Here is a 13795-nt window from a genome sequence, read left to right as displayed (position 1 = left end):
CAATTATATGCAGATAGCAGATAGTAGTTTTAAGGAAATGATATGGCTTGAAGCAAAAAAAAAAAAAAAAGAAAGAAAGAAAGAAAAGAAACAAGATCTGTTGCTGGATCCCCCCACCCCCACAGCCCTTGGGGGTGGGGGTAAAAAGGCAAAGAGTCTTAATTTACATTTCCTAATGATTAGGGATGATGAACATTTTCTTAAGTGTGTGCTTGCCATTTGTATTTCTTCCTTTGTGAACTGCCTGTCCAGATCTTTGCCCCATTTTGTGATTGTGTCATTTGACTTTTTATTGTTTAGGTTTTTGAATTCTTTGCAGATTCTAGAGATTAGGCCTCTGTCAGTTGGATATTCAGCAAATATTTTCTCACATTCTGTGGGTAATCTATTGGCTTTGCTTATTGTATGCTTTTCTGTGAAGCAATTCTTCAGCTTCATGTGATCCCATAGGTTGAGTGACTGTTTAAGATCCTGTGCTACTGGGGTTTTGTTCAGGAAGTCTTTTTCCATCCCTATATCATGGAAAGTTCCTCCTATATTTTCTTACAGTAGTAGCCGAGTTTCTGGTCTTATATTGAGGTCTTTGATCCATATGGACTTGAATGTTGTACATGGCGAGATGCGTGGATCAAGTTTCAATTTCCCGCATATGGTTATCCAGTTTGTCCAGTGCCATTTTGTGAAGATGCTGCCTTTTTTCCAGCCTATATTGTTAGGGCCTTTGTCAAACATCAAGTAGCTGTAGTTGCTTGACCCAAAGTCCGGGTCCTCAATTCTATTCCATTGGTCTATACTACTGTTTTTATGCCAGTACCATGCAGGTTTATTTTATTACTATGGCTTTGTAATATAGCTTCAGATCAAGTATGGTGATACCTCCAGAGGTATTGGATATCTGAGGTTTTCTGCCTTTCCATATGAAACTTGAGACCATTTTTTTTTTTCTGTCTCTGTGAAGAACACTGTCGTGATGCTCACTCAAGTGAAATAGTGGATCACAGCCATGGTGGGAAACCAACTGCTCTTGATTTGGCTTACTGATCAGCTCAGTGGTATGCCACCCATAGCTGGAGTTGGGAAACAATTCAGAACCATATCCAAACATGAGCCTGCTCTCCATTGTGAAGTCACCACCAATCGTGGGCTACAAGAGGGCCTACACCTATTAAATTCTCCATAAAAAAATAAGGGTTATCACATTTGTCTAGTTGGAGAATATGCTTCTCTTTTTCAGATAGACACATATCCTAAGGAGATAACCACCCCATCATACCCCAAAGGGGCCCCAGCTGAAAGTAGAAATTAATGGTGAAACAAGCAAGGTTGCTGTTTTCATGGTGAACCTGGTACAGGCACAAGGGTGAAGGAGATTGTCACAGAGAACAATCATCTTCTACTAAATCAGATATCCAGAGACACAGAGGATCCCGTAACCTCATCACTGAATCCAACTCAAAATGAACCCAACATGGCTCAAGGAAATTTTGTAGAAGAAGGGGTGGAAAGAATGTCAGAGCCACATGTTGAGTCATGATATTCAGAGACATGTCTCCTACCTATAACTGTGGCCTAAGTCTGCAATGCATGACCCATATACCTCAACAAGGAGGGACCAGGGGAGGGGATAGGACATTGATGAGCCTAACAATGGTACCAACTTGACTATATTCACTGAGTACAAAATTAATTAATAAAAAATAAATAAAATAAAATAGTAGAAGGTAAAACAAAAAGGGAAAAAAAAGAAGGTAAAGAATCAAGGACACAGACTCATGGACTCTGGGAGTCAGGTGAGAAGCTGAAAGCACACTCATTTATTGAGGAAAACACCTGCTTCCCATTGGTCCTTTCATTGTTTGGCATTGTGTTGTCCTTTTTTCATTGGCTCGTTTCATGAGTCAGCCGTGTCCGGGTGTTTAGGCAGGGTTTATGTTAGCTCACAGGGGAAGTAGCAGTCCTGCATGTGCTATAATCTCAGGGACTCATTCCAACTCCACCCCGCCCCTCTGCTATGCTTCTCCTACATATCCACCCTTTTTAAAAAATTTATTTTGTCATTTCAGTGGGAGTTTGAGCCCAAAGCTCTAGTTTTATTACTCCTTCCTCAGAGGGCACCCAGCATAATGGACCTTGTCTGTCTTACCTTGTCCTCTTCAAGATTAAGCCTTACCCATCATTGGCACGTGAATGTTTAACCTATGCACTGTCTTATGTTGACCCAGCCTGAGAGGACATTACCCATCTTTGACTACCTGTCTTGGAAGGATGACTATTCTGGGAGACATGCCAGGGTTTTTTGGTGGGAAATTTATATAGACGCTTCATGGATTTCTGTGAGCCAGGACCAAACTACATCATGAGGCAGACCCACAATAAGAATGCTCAAGAGCCATGAGTACCTGGAGTGTAGACTTATTGATGGTGTGTTGGCATGACACATGCTGTAGGAGACACTTAAGGAGAACAATGAGAAACAAAATAACTCCGCCAATAATAGCATATGTATCCAGGAGGGGTCAAATAGTCTTTTAATATTATTCCAGATCTTTTGGATGAAGGAGTCATCAAACGACAGTACTTCAACATGTCTCTGCTTAAGGGGTTGTATTTCATGTTGGTTGGAAAGTGTAATTTAGGAACTGTTGTGACCATGAGCCCTTAATATAATTAGCCAGTTCATGGCGCCTCTGGGTAATATCATTGACAGGAAAGGAGGTCAGACAAAAGGATGAGAACCATGGATCACAATTGTAACTGACTAGAGAGTTTAAAGTATTGATTTCCTCCCCCATTAGGTAAGTTTGTTGTTGTAAGTGTAGTATAGCTGTATGGAGGTCAGCATTGATTAGATTTGGGGTTTGCAGGGCTTTGCATGTGGTGTCAACTATGGTATTTAAAGCCTTTGCTGTAGTGGTTAAAGCTACAACTGCCACGGAGGCACTAGCCAGGGCGATTACAATAGCAGCAATAATAGCCATGGTGATGCCGAGGTCCCTTCTCCACTGGAACCTATACAAGTGCAGAGATGCTAAATATGGCTGGTTTTTTTTTTTTTGTGATAGACTTGTATTCCAACAGTCTGAGCAAGGAGTGCTTCCTGAGCAGTTGAGCTCAGAGCCCCCATGTGGGGATGAATTCTGTAGGTATTCAAACATTATAAAGAAGAAGGGGGTTTGACACAAGCTAAAGCACTTGACAGGGAAAAAGTTTTATCAGGGGTAATGGTTAGAGATCCTTCAAAATTTCCAGAACCATTAGCAGTGTATGTCCCATTGAAGTAGATAGAGTCCCTTTGAAATAGGGGCGGAAGTTAAGACATGATGATGTCCCCCAGAGTGTCCAATCTCCAAAGACAGGCCGAGTAGTAGCCTGTGGAGGGTTGTGATAGGTGAAGTAAATAGGGTCCACCGATGTATTGGCAAACGGAGGTCTCTGCCAAAGCCAAAGATCTAGTGAATTGTACAAAGAAAAGGGAACAGAAGTGGGATTGCAATATGCCCATGGTATAGGTTCATCAATGTCAGTGGAGTATTGACTAGTATGCAAGCAGACTGATGCCATAGTACGCACTGCCTTTTCAGTCCCATTCCTTTTAGATGTTAGCAAAATGGGGACTGTGATGTTGTATAGTCCTTTAACCTTACCATTGGTACTATTACCCTGAAAGTCTCCTGTTGAATGTTTTAATAATGGAACACAAACACACTGACTTCTTGCATCAGGTGTAACATCAAAGCAAAGTGAGGAAGAGAGGTCCCAAGTGCCATTTATAGGCATTGGGTGGGTATTAGAGAAGGAGTAAGGCAAGCCCAAAGTGAGATTAGAGGTGTTAACTCCAGGTAACACAGGGGCAGGGAAAAGGAACTATGGCCCAAAGGTGCCCCCCCCCCGCACACACACCAGCATGGAAAAAGAAACATCAGTATCCCACAGATCGTCAGGGAGGGATTTTACCTCTGTAGGGTCCTTGAGGCTCTCAGTGGCAGGCCTCACTTCTCTTGCGGGATCCATAATGGTGTCACAGAACCCGAGAAAACACCGAAGAGTGGGTGCCGCAACACGCCAAGAGAGAGTAAGGGTGTATGCAAGGTTGCCAGTGGGAGAAAACAAAAGTACAGCCCTCAAAAGGGAGTAAAAATCAGGACCCAAGACGTGAGGTCAGAACCCATGCCCACACAGGTAAGGAGCAGCACATTGGGGGGCAGCTGTTGCTGGATCCCCTTCCACACCCAACAGCCCTTAGGTGTGTGGGTAAGAAGATGTAGAGTCAATGACACCGACTCCAGGAGTCAAGTGAGAAGCTGAAAGCAGACTCATTTATTGAGGAAAACAGACATCTCTATATACCTCTTCCCCGCCTAGCCACTTCCAGTTGGTCCTTTCATTGTTTGGCATTGTGTTGTCCCTTTTTCATTGGCTTGTTTCCTGCGTCAGTGGTGTCCAGGTGTTTAGGCAGGGTTTAGGTTGGCTCACAGGGGGAGTAGCAGTCCGCACCTGTGCTGTAATCTCAGGGCCTCATTCCAGGGCCCCCTGGCTATGCTTCTACAAAGATCATTTTTATAATAGTGTAGTTACAGAATTCTAGCTTCATTTTTCTTTATTCTTGTTTGGTTTATTTATTTGGTGTGTGTGTGTGTGTGTGTGTGTGTGTGTGTGTGTGTGTGTGTGTGTGTTGGGGTTGAAAGCATGCCAGAAATTCTTGACGCTTGCTCCACTTTTTGTTTCTGGCTTATGTGGTTGGCTTAGTAATTGAACTTGGGCCTACAGGACATGCAAGCAATCACAGTTCTGCTTAGCCATCTTCCCAGCACCTAGTGTACCTCTTATCAAATAACATAACAAGCAACTCTATTTTATTTGCTTTCAAGAAAGAGTGAAAAAGTATATCTGGCCCCTTCTCCCCATTTGTCTATGACCTACTCATGAAAATATGCCTTATAATTGAAGCTGGTGAATGTGATCTTTAATCATGTTTAATAAAAACATCAGGGCTCTCAGCTTAGAAAACTTACTTTAAATATTAGTTTACATAAATGAAAAATTGGAAGAGGTTCCGATCAAACAATATTCATGTAAAATGATAGAACAGAATACAAATATAGGCCATTACAACCCACATGGTGCTTTTATGTTTTCTATTGAATTTATTTATTTATTTATTTTAATATTTTCACGATATTTATTAACATTTTCCATGATTATAAAAAATATCCCATGGTAATACCCTCCCTCCCCCGCACTTTGAAATCAATCATTATAATGATATCCTGAATCAGGAAAGTGGGTAATCTAACTAATACCCTTTACCCCTACTGGAGAGAAAGTAGGCATACTCATCTGTGCAGAACAGGATGATTACCATAGTATCTATCACATGACAAAACATTTTTTGCAATATGCTATGACTTTTCAGCTATTATTTGACCTTGAGAAAGACTAAATCATAAGTACCACAGCCGAAACAACAATAAATGAAACTTGAAACCAAAGCCAAGCTGTTCTTTTTTAATTTTTTTTTTTTGTTGTTTAGTTATTTGAGAGGGACAGAAAAAGAGAAAGAGAGAGAGAGAGAGGGAGAAAACGGGTGTGTCAGGGCTTCCAGCCACTGCAAATGAACTCCAGACGCATGCGCCCCCTTGTGCATCTGGCTAACACGGCTCCTGGGGAATTGAGCCTCAAACTGGGGTCCTTAGGCTTCACAGGCAAGCGCTTAACCGCTAAGCCATCTCTCCAGCCCCAAGCTATTCTTTTTTGATCCCAGTCTCACTCATATATTAATAACCAAAACCACATACATATGCCTCTCCTGAAGGCATTGCCAATTCACCTGTTCTGCTCTGTTTTCTCAAGTTAAATAATGATCATACTTTAAAGATCTTCTAGATTCAATTTGTTTTAAGTACTCCACCACAAACTGGAATAGCTAGACCCATGGATTTAAGTTTTCCTTTTCTTTCTCCCTTCCTTCCTTCTTTTCTTCTATCATTCTCTCCTTCCATCTAGCAAATAATTATTTACTACTCATGTGTCAAGTACTGGCTGTCTGTCTGAAGTATGATATAAACCAGATCCTTGCCCTCTGGGATTTCACAATCTATGTGGGTTTCCAGACTAGTAAATCTGTAATTGTGGCCTAGAGAGATTGCTCAGTGGTTAAGGCACTTGCCTGCCAAGGCTAACAACCTGGGTTCTATTCCCAAGTACCCACATAAAACCAAATGCACAAGGTGATATATGCATCTGGCTTTTGTTTTCAGTGGCCAGAAGCCCTAGCACGCCCATTCTCTTTCCCACTCTCTTCTCTCTCTCTGCTTGCAAATAAGTAAATTTTAAAAAATGCATTGTTGAAAGCTGAATGTGGTGGTGCACACCTTTAAAAACTATAATCATAATATAAGTATTAAGACAGATGCATATTAGATATTCTATAGTCAGAAAACAGAAGAAAATAAATCTAAAATTTGGAAAGATAAATATGAACTGATATATAGATTACTATATGGTTAAAATATTTGGAGGATTTATTCCCTGGCTATCTGTGTTTAGTTACACTATGATGAATACACTTTGGGAGGACCAAGACTATACTAAAGGTGATCTATTAACATATTGTATTGTATTCCATGTATAAAATAATGGTTACTTGATCTAAGGTGGTGATCATGGGTATAGAGAAATCCATAATTTAAAGACATAAGGAAGACACAATCCAGGTGGGCATGGTGGTGCACCCCTTTAATCCCAGCACTCAGGAGGCAGAGGTAGGAGGATCACCGTGAGTTAGAGGCCACCTTGAGACTACATAGTGAATTCCAGGTCAGCCTGGACTAGAGTGAAACCCTACCTCAGAAAAAAAGACACAATCCATTTAATTCAATAACAGATTCAATGTAAAAGAAAAGGGAACAGTGAAATTAAAGATAAATGTTGTATAGCTAATTCCTCAGAACTGAACTACTCCCTCCTTAAGGGAGAAAGGAGTCAAGAGGTCAACAAGTCTGAGAGAACTGTAACTTAAAAGGTTACACAAACACTCCCCAAGGTTATAGGAGTAGTAAACAACTATTGAGGGGTAGCCTCTAACCAATGATGTGTAGCACACCTCTGTGAATTGAAACATTCCTGAAGGGAAATCCTGAAGGGAAAACGGAGTCAAGAGGTCAACAAGTCTGGAGAAGAGGTTTCAAAATCCTTCTCTAAGGTTATATAAAGGTTAAACAATTAATTGGAAAGATACTCCCCCATCTGTCCTTCCTAGGTGTCTTCAAGTCATGTAGCATGTAGAAGACTGTCTGATAAGCAAAGATGCCTGCAGGTTGTGCAGCATGTTCAAGACATACAGCTACTCTGAATTGTCACCTATGCTGGGATAGACTTTTCTATGATGTAGCTATCTTCTAGTCATCCATTGCTCCTGTAACCAATCCCTCACCTTGTTTGCTAAGTAATGCCAATAAACCCATTGGTTCACCAAAACTCGTTTTCATGCAATTATGCTAATTATGCTTTGGTCTTTTTTCTGTGCCCTATCTGGGTCATGGGTCTAAGTCTCCCCATGGAAAAAGGTTCCCATGACAGTCAAACTGTGATTGTGAGTTGGACATTTAGATAAATTGTGTCTGCATTAATTGGAACATGGAACACAGAGAAATAGATATGAAACTTAAGTTTGGGGTAAGCTCAAGTATGGGTATGTTGCATTCAAAATAACAGAAAAATCCAGGTGGAAATGCTCAGTAAAGAAATAAATATTTGATTTGGAAGTTGTAAGAAATGTCTAGGATAGTGATAGAAATTTGAGAATCATCAGGAGGGCTAGACTATATATGGTTATATACAGTCAGTGAAGAAGGAACCCAACATGGATACAAGTAATACACTAAGTGGACTATCCCATTTACAGGGGTTTAAAGGTATGCATATGATCAGGTACCTAGTATGCACCATGAACAGACAAGTGGGAGGAAAATATCCTTGATACCAATATGATTAGAACTGAATATATTAGGAAAGTGTCAATTTGTCTTCAACAGCAGTACTTGGCAAACTGCTTCAAATAATCCTCTTTAAAAGAAAGTCAAACTTTTCAACTGAAATCTTTTTATTTAGCTTATACTTCTGTATGCAGTGTGTGAGAGTTTAAACTGCAGACTCTACCCTCTTTGATTGTTCATATGAAGATACAATTCTATTCAGTTAGTTGTTTTTTCTTTTAGTTTTTTGATGTAGGGTCTTTATCTAGCCCTGGCTGACCTGGAATTCACTATGTAGTATCAGGTTGGCCTTGAATTCATGGTGATCCTCCTACTGCTGCCTCCTAAGTGCTGGGATTAATTAGTAAAGAAAATAAAAACAAAAGTAGTTTTAGTAACATTTTTCAGTGATAAAATTCTTTGTAAAAGACAAAATTTAGGGCTGGAGAGATGGCTTAGCAGTTAAGCGCTTGCCTGTGAAGCCTAAGGACCCCGGTTTGAGGCTCGGTTCCCCAGGTCCCACCTTAGCCAGATGCACAAGGGGGCGCACGCGTCTGGAGTTCGTTTGCAGTAGCTGGAAGCCCTGGCGCGCCCATTCTCTCTCTCCCTCTATCTTTCTCTCTGTGTCTGTTGCTCTCAAATAAATAAATAAATAATTTTTTTTTAAAAAAGACAAAATTTAATCCAGGCCTAATATCAGAATAAGTAGAAAACTGAATGGTACCTTTTCTCTGTTTCTGACTCCACTAATTGCCTTTTTCAGGTAAGTAGAAAGATTGAAGAGTTCTTCCAAACTAATATTGGATAACTGTTATTTTACAGAAAAGTTTCCTGGAACACTTCTACATAGGGATGATAATGGCTGATAAGTCAGGCTGAAACTGATGGCTCTGAATCATAAAACTATTCAAGTCTAAGATCTCTTCATAATGAGCTAAGCTTTGTTTGGTAGAATTTTTCCTTTATTAACTAGATTTTAAATTTTAGAGCTAAGAGATGAAAGAATAAATTGTGATGAGTAAGTTTCATTATATTGTTTCTTAGTTGTGCATCTATTGTTCCAGTTAATCATTTTTGACATAAATTTTATAATTATAATACTATTATAATATGCAAGAAATTAAAAGATTTAAAATTATCAAATATGTAATTTTCAAAAGTTAAAAATGTTTGAAATATATTAGTGAATCTAAGGGAATATATGAAAGCTCAAAATGAATAAAGAGCATTACAAATTTAAGTATAAATACATCATTTTGATTGCACTTTTACAAGACATATAAATGTAACCCTCATTTTACAACAGGTACATATTGTTAATTTTGAATCATAATTTAAAGAATTATATTGTCTTATTATTTAACTTTAATGGGAGAGGGGAAAGAGAGGTCTAACTATGTTGCCCAAGCTGGTCTCAAATTGTGAGCTCATCAAGGGGCTCCCACCATATTCTCTTTAGTATCTAGAATTATAGGTATACATCACACCAAACTACTTGTTAGCTTTTTTAAAAATTAATTTATTTTTTATTAACAACTTTCATGATTGTAAACAATATCCCAATGTTATGCCCTTCCTCCTCCCACTTTCCCCTTTGAAATTCCATTCTCCATCATTTACCTTCCCCCTCTCAATCAGTCTCTCTGTTATATTTATGTCATGATCCTTTACCTCCTATTACAATGGTCTTATGTACACAGTGTCAGGCACTGTGAGGTCATGGGTATCCAGGCCATTTTGTGTCTGGAGGAGCACATTGTAAGGAGTCCTATCTTTCCTTTGGCTCTTACATTCTTTCTGACACATCTTCCACAATGGACCCTGAGCCATGGCAGTGGTGACAGAGATATTTCAGTGCTGAGCACACCTCTGTCACTTCTTCACAGCCCCATGATGCCTTCTGAGTCATCCCGAGGTCACTGCCATGTGAAAAGAGAAGGTTCTCCACCAAAAGTGAGAGTAGCATTAATATATGGGTATAAACATTAAGAGAATTGCTTACTGGGAAGTTTGATGAGCATAGTATATACATTTAGCCAGACAGCAGCCTATGTCACAATGCTAGGGCTCATGACTACCCCTGTTGTACATTTTCTGTATGAAGGATGTATTCACTCCCATGGAGTGGGCCTCCAGTCCAATTAGAGGGCAGTTAATTTCCACCATGACAGACGTGCCACTACTGCACCTGTTGGCTCATTTGGCCTAGGTGGCCAATTATAAGGCTTGCAGTGTCCACTGTTGAGTATCTTCACTGGTGATTTCTCTGTCCCATTGAACTGCATGCAGAATGGCTTCTTCCAGATTTCTTCTGTTGGTCTACATGGAGGAGGTTATCAGCTCAGTTCCAGCAGGATTTCTCAGTGACCTTGCAACCCAAATATGTGGAGTCTTTGGCAATAGGGTCTTACTGTCTCTTCCTGGTGGGAAGCCAAGGGCCTCAGCAATGGCCTGGAATGTTTTGGGGGCATCAAGGACCTCCTTGGGCAACAACTCACTGGAAGGTATCCCATCCCTGGCAATGAAAATTTTGTAGTAATAATCTATGGCTTCTTGGTGTGCCATTGTCCAAAACCAGAGGATTTCATATGATTTATTTATATCCTCTTAGAATTTGATTAGCCCTCCCTCCACCTTTCCTTTACTCAGTCTCTTCTCCTGACCTCACTTAGGCCTTTTCGCCCTCATTAATCTTTTCTCCTACTTACATATATACAATACCATCCTATTAAGTTCCCTCCCTCCCTCTTTTCTATTTCCTTTATATCTCCTTTCTAGCTTACTGGCCTCTGCTACTGAGTTTTCTTCCTACTCACACAGAAGTCCAATCCTTTATAGCTAGGATCCACATATAAGAGTGAACATGTGACATTTGGCTTTTTAGGCCTGGGTTACCTCACTTAGTATAATCCTTTCCATATCCATCTATTTTCCTGCAAATTTCATAACTTCGTTTTTCTTTACCTCTGAGTAGAACACCATTGTGTAAATGTGCCATATCTTCATTATCCACTGGTTCCATTTCCCAGCTATTGTGAATAGAGTGGCAATAAACATGGTTGAGCAAGTATCTTTAAGGTAGTGAGACAAGTCCTTAGTGTATATTTCAAGGAGTGCTATAGCTGAGTCATATTGTAGATGTATTTTTAGCTGTCTTAGGAACCTCCACACTGATTTCCACAATGGCTGAACTAGATTTCATTCCCACCAACAGTGTAGAAGGGTTCCTCTTTTTCTGCACCCTCACCAGCATTTATGGTTATTTGTTTTCATGGTGGTAGCCAATCTGACAGGAGTGAGATGGAATCTCAATATAGTTTTAATCTGTATTTCCCTGATGACTAGGGATATAGAACACTTTTTTAGATGTTTATATGCCATGTGTATTTCTTTTTTTTTTTTGAGAACTCTCTATTAAGTTCCATAGCCCATTTTTAATTGGGTTGTTTGATTTCTTATTATTTAATTTTTTGAGTCCTTTGTATATCCTAGATATTAATCCTGTATCAGATGAATAGCTGGCAAATCTTTTTTCCCGTTCTGTAGGTGGCCTTTTTTGCTTTATTCACAGTATCCTTTGACATACAAAATCTTTGTAATTTCATGGGTCTCAGTGGCTAATCTGTAGTTTTATTGCCTGAGTAATTGGGGTTATATTCAGAAAATCTTTGCCAAGACCAATATGTTGAAGGGTTTCCCCTACTTTTTCTCTAGGAGTTTCAGAGTTTCAGGTCTGATGTTCAGCTCTTTAATCCATTTGGACTTAATTCTTGTGCATGGAGAAAGAGAAGGGTCTATTTTCATCCTTCTGCAGATACATATCCAATTTTCCTAGCACCATTTGGTGAAGAGGCTGTCTTTTCTCTAATGAGTATTTTTGGCATTTTTGTTGACTATCAGGTGGCTATAGATACCCCAACTTACCTCTGGTCCTCTATTCTGTTCCATTCATCTATGTGTCTGCTTTTGTGCCAGCACCATGCTGTTTTTGTTACTATGGCTATGTAGTATAGGTTAAAATCAGGTATGCTGATACCACCAGCTTTATTTTTGTTGCTCTATATTTGAGATATTTTGTACTTCTGAATGAATTTTTGGATTGTTTTTTCTATTTCCGTGAAGCATGCCTTTGGAATTTTGATGGGTATTGCATTAAATGTGTAGATTGCTTTTGGCAAGATTGCCATTTTCACAATATTGATTCTTCCAATCCAAGAACAAGGGGTATTTTTCAGTTTCCTAGTGTCTTCTGCAATTTCTCGCTTGAGTGTTTTAAAGTTTTCATTGTAGAGTTCCTTCCAGATTTTTTAGTTAGGTTTATTCCAAGGTACTTCATTTTTTGATGCAATTATGAATGGGAGTACTTCTCTGATTTCATCCTCTGTGTGTTTGTTTTTAGCATATAGGAAGGCTACTGATTTCTGTGTGTTTATTTTGTATCCTGCTACATGGCTATAGGTGTTTATCAGTTCTAAGAGTTTGCTGGTAGAATCTTTAGGGCCCTTTATGTATAGAATCATGTCATCTGCAAATAATGATATCTTGATCTCTTCCTTTCCAATTTGTATCCCTTTTATGTGTCTCTTGCCTTATTGACATGGCTATGACTTCCAGTACTATATTAAATAAAAGTGGGGACACTGGACACCCTTGTCTTGTTCCTGATTTTAGTGGGAAAGTTTTAGTAATATGTTGGCTGTAGGCTTGTCATAAATAGCCTTTATTATGTTGAGATATGTTCCTTCTATTTCCAGTATCTGTAGGACTTTTATCATGAAGGGATGTTGGATTTTGTCAAATGCTTTATCTGCATCTAATGAGGTGAACATATGATTTTTGTCCTTCAGTCCATGTATATAATGTATTAGATTTATCAATCTGTGTATGTTGAACCATCCCTGCATCTCTGCAATAAAGCCTACTTGGTTGGGGTGAATCATCCCTCTGATATTTTCTTGGATTCTGATTGCCAATATTTTGTTTAGAATTTTTACAACTATGTTCTTGAAGGAGATTGGTCTGTAATTTTCTTTTTTTTCTCTATTTCTGCATGGATTTGGTATCAGGGTGATGCTGGCTTTGTAGTAGTTTGGTAGGATTCCTTCTTTTTCTATTTTTTTGGAAAAGTTTAAGAAGCATTGGTGTTAGTTCTTCCATGAAATTCTGGTAAAATTCACCAGTGAATCCATTTGGGTCTGGACTTGTTTTAGCTGGGAGAATTTTGATAACAGCGTGGATCTCTATACTTGTTATAGCTCTATTAAAGTGTTTAATCTCATCTTGATTTAATTTAGGTAGGTCATATAAATCAAGGAAATCATCCATTTATTTCAGATTTTCTTTTTTTTGTACACATTTAGTTTTATTGTAACAAAGCAACTGGTACACTTAACGTTTAAAACTGAGCAGTATCTTTCCTTCCCAGTGAAAACAAAGAAAATTTAAAAATAAAACAAAATTACAATAGAGAATGTCAATTCCAAATAAATCCTACAGGTTCTGCTGATTCTCCCATAGAGTGGCAGGGCTCAAGTCATCATTAGGAAAGAATTTTATTTTAAAAGTATCATCTTAAAGTGCAAGGATGTCCATTAAACATCACAATTAAACATGCCAAAGGAGAAGCCATGTTGTCAAAATGCCCACTTAACCCACCCTTTGCTGACCTTCTATACCCCATTTTTAAAAGATTTTTTTCTTTTTATTAAACAAGAGAAAGTAGACAGATACATGTTGGTAAATGCTAACTGTCCATATTCACATAGAGACACAGTGTAATCTCTGAGCCCAATATACAGAGAAAGGAGGAAAGAAGCTAGAAT

General features: G+C 39.0%; 1 protein-coding gene across 1 annotated transcript in view; it reads left to right on the top strand.

Annotated features, from left to right (window-relative positions):
• The window catches only part of LOC123456542 (protein SET-like), a 48759-nt gene that overhangs the window by 33902 nt on the left and 1062 nt on the right, over positions 1-13795 (top strand). The gene's annotated exons all lie outside the window — the stretch shown is intronic.

This window comes from Jaculus jaculus, chromosome X, assembly GCF_020740685.1.
Source record: "Jaculus jaculus isolate mJacJac1 chromosome X, mJacJac1.mat.Y.cur, whole genome shotgun sequence".
NCBI classification, from domain to species: domain Eukaryota; kingdom Metazoa; phylum Chordata; class Mammalia; order Rodentia; family Dipodidae; genus Jaculus; species Jaculus jaculus.
The sequence above is the reverse complement of the archived record's forward strand: the minus strand, read 5'-3'. Positions and strand labels throughout refer to the sequence as shown.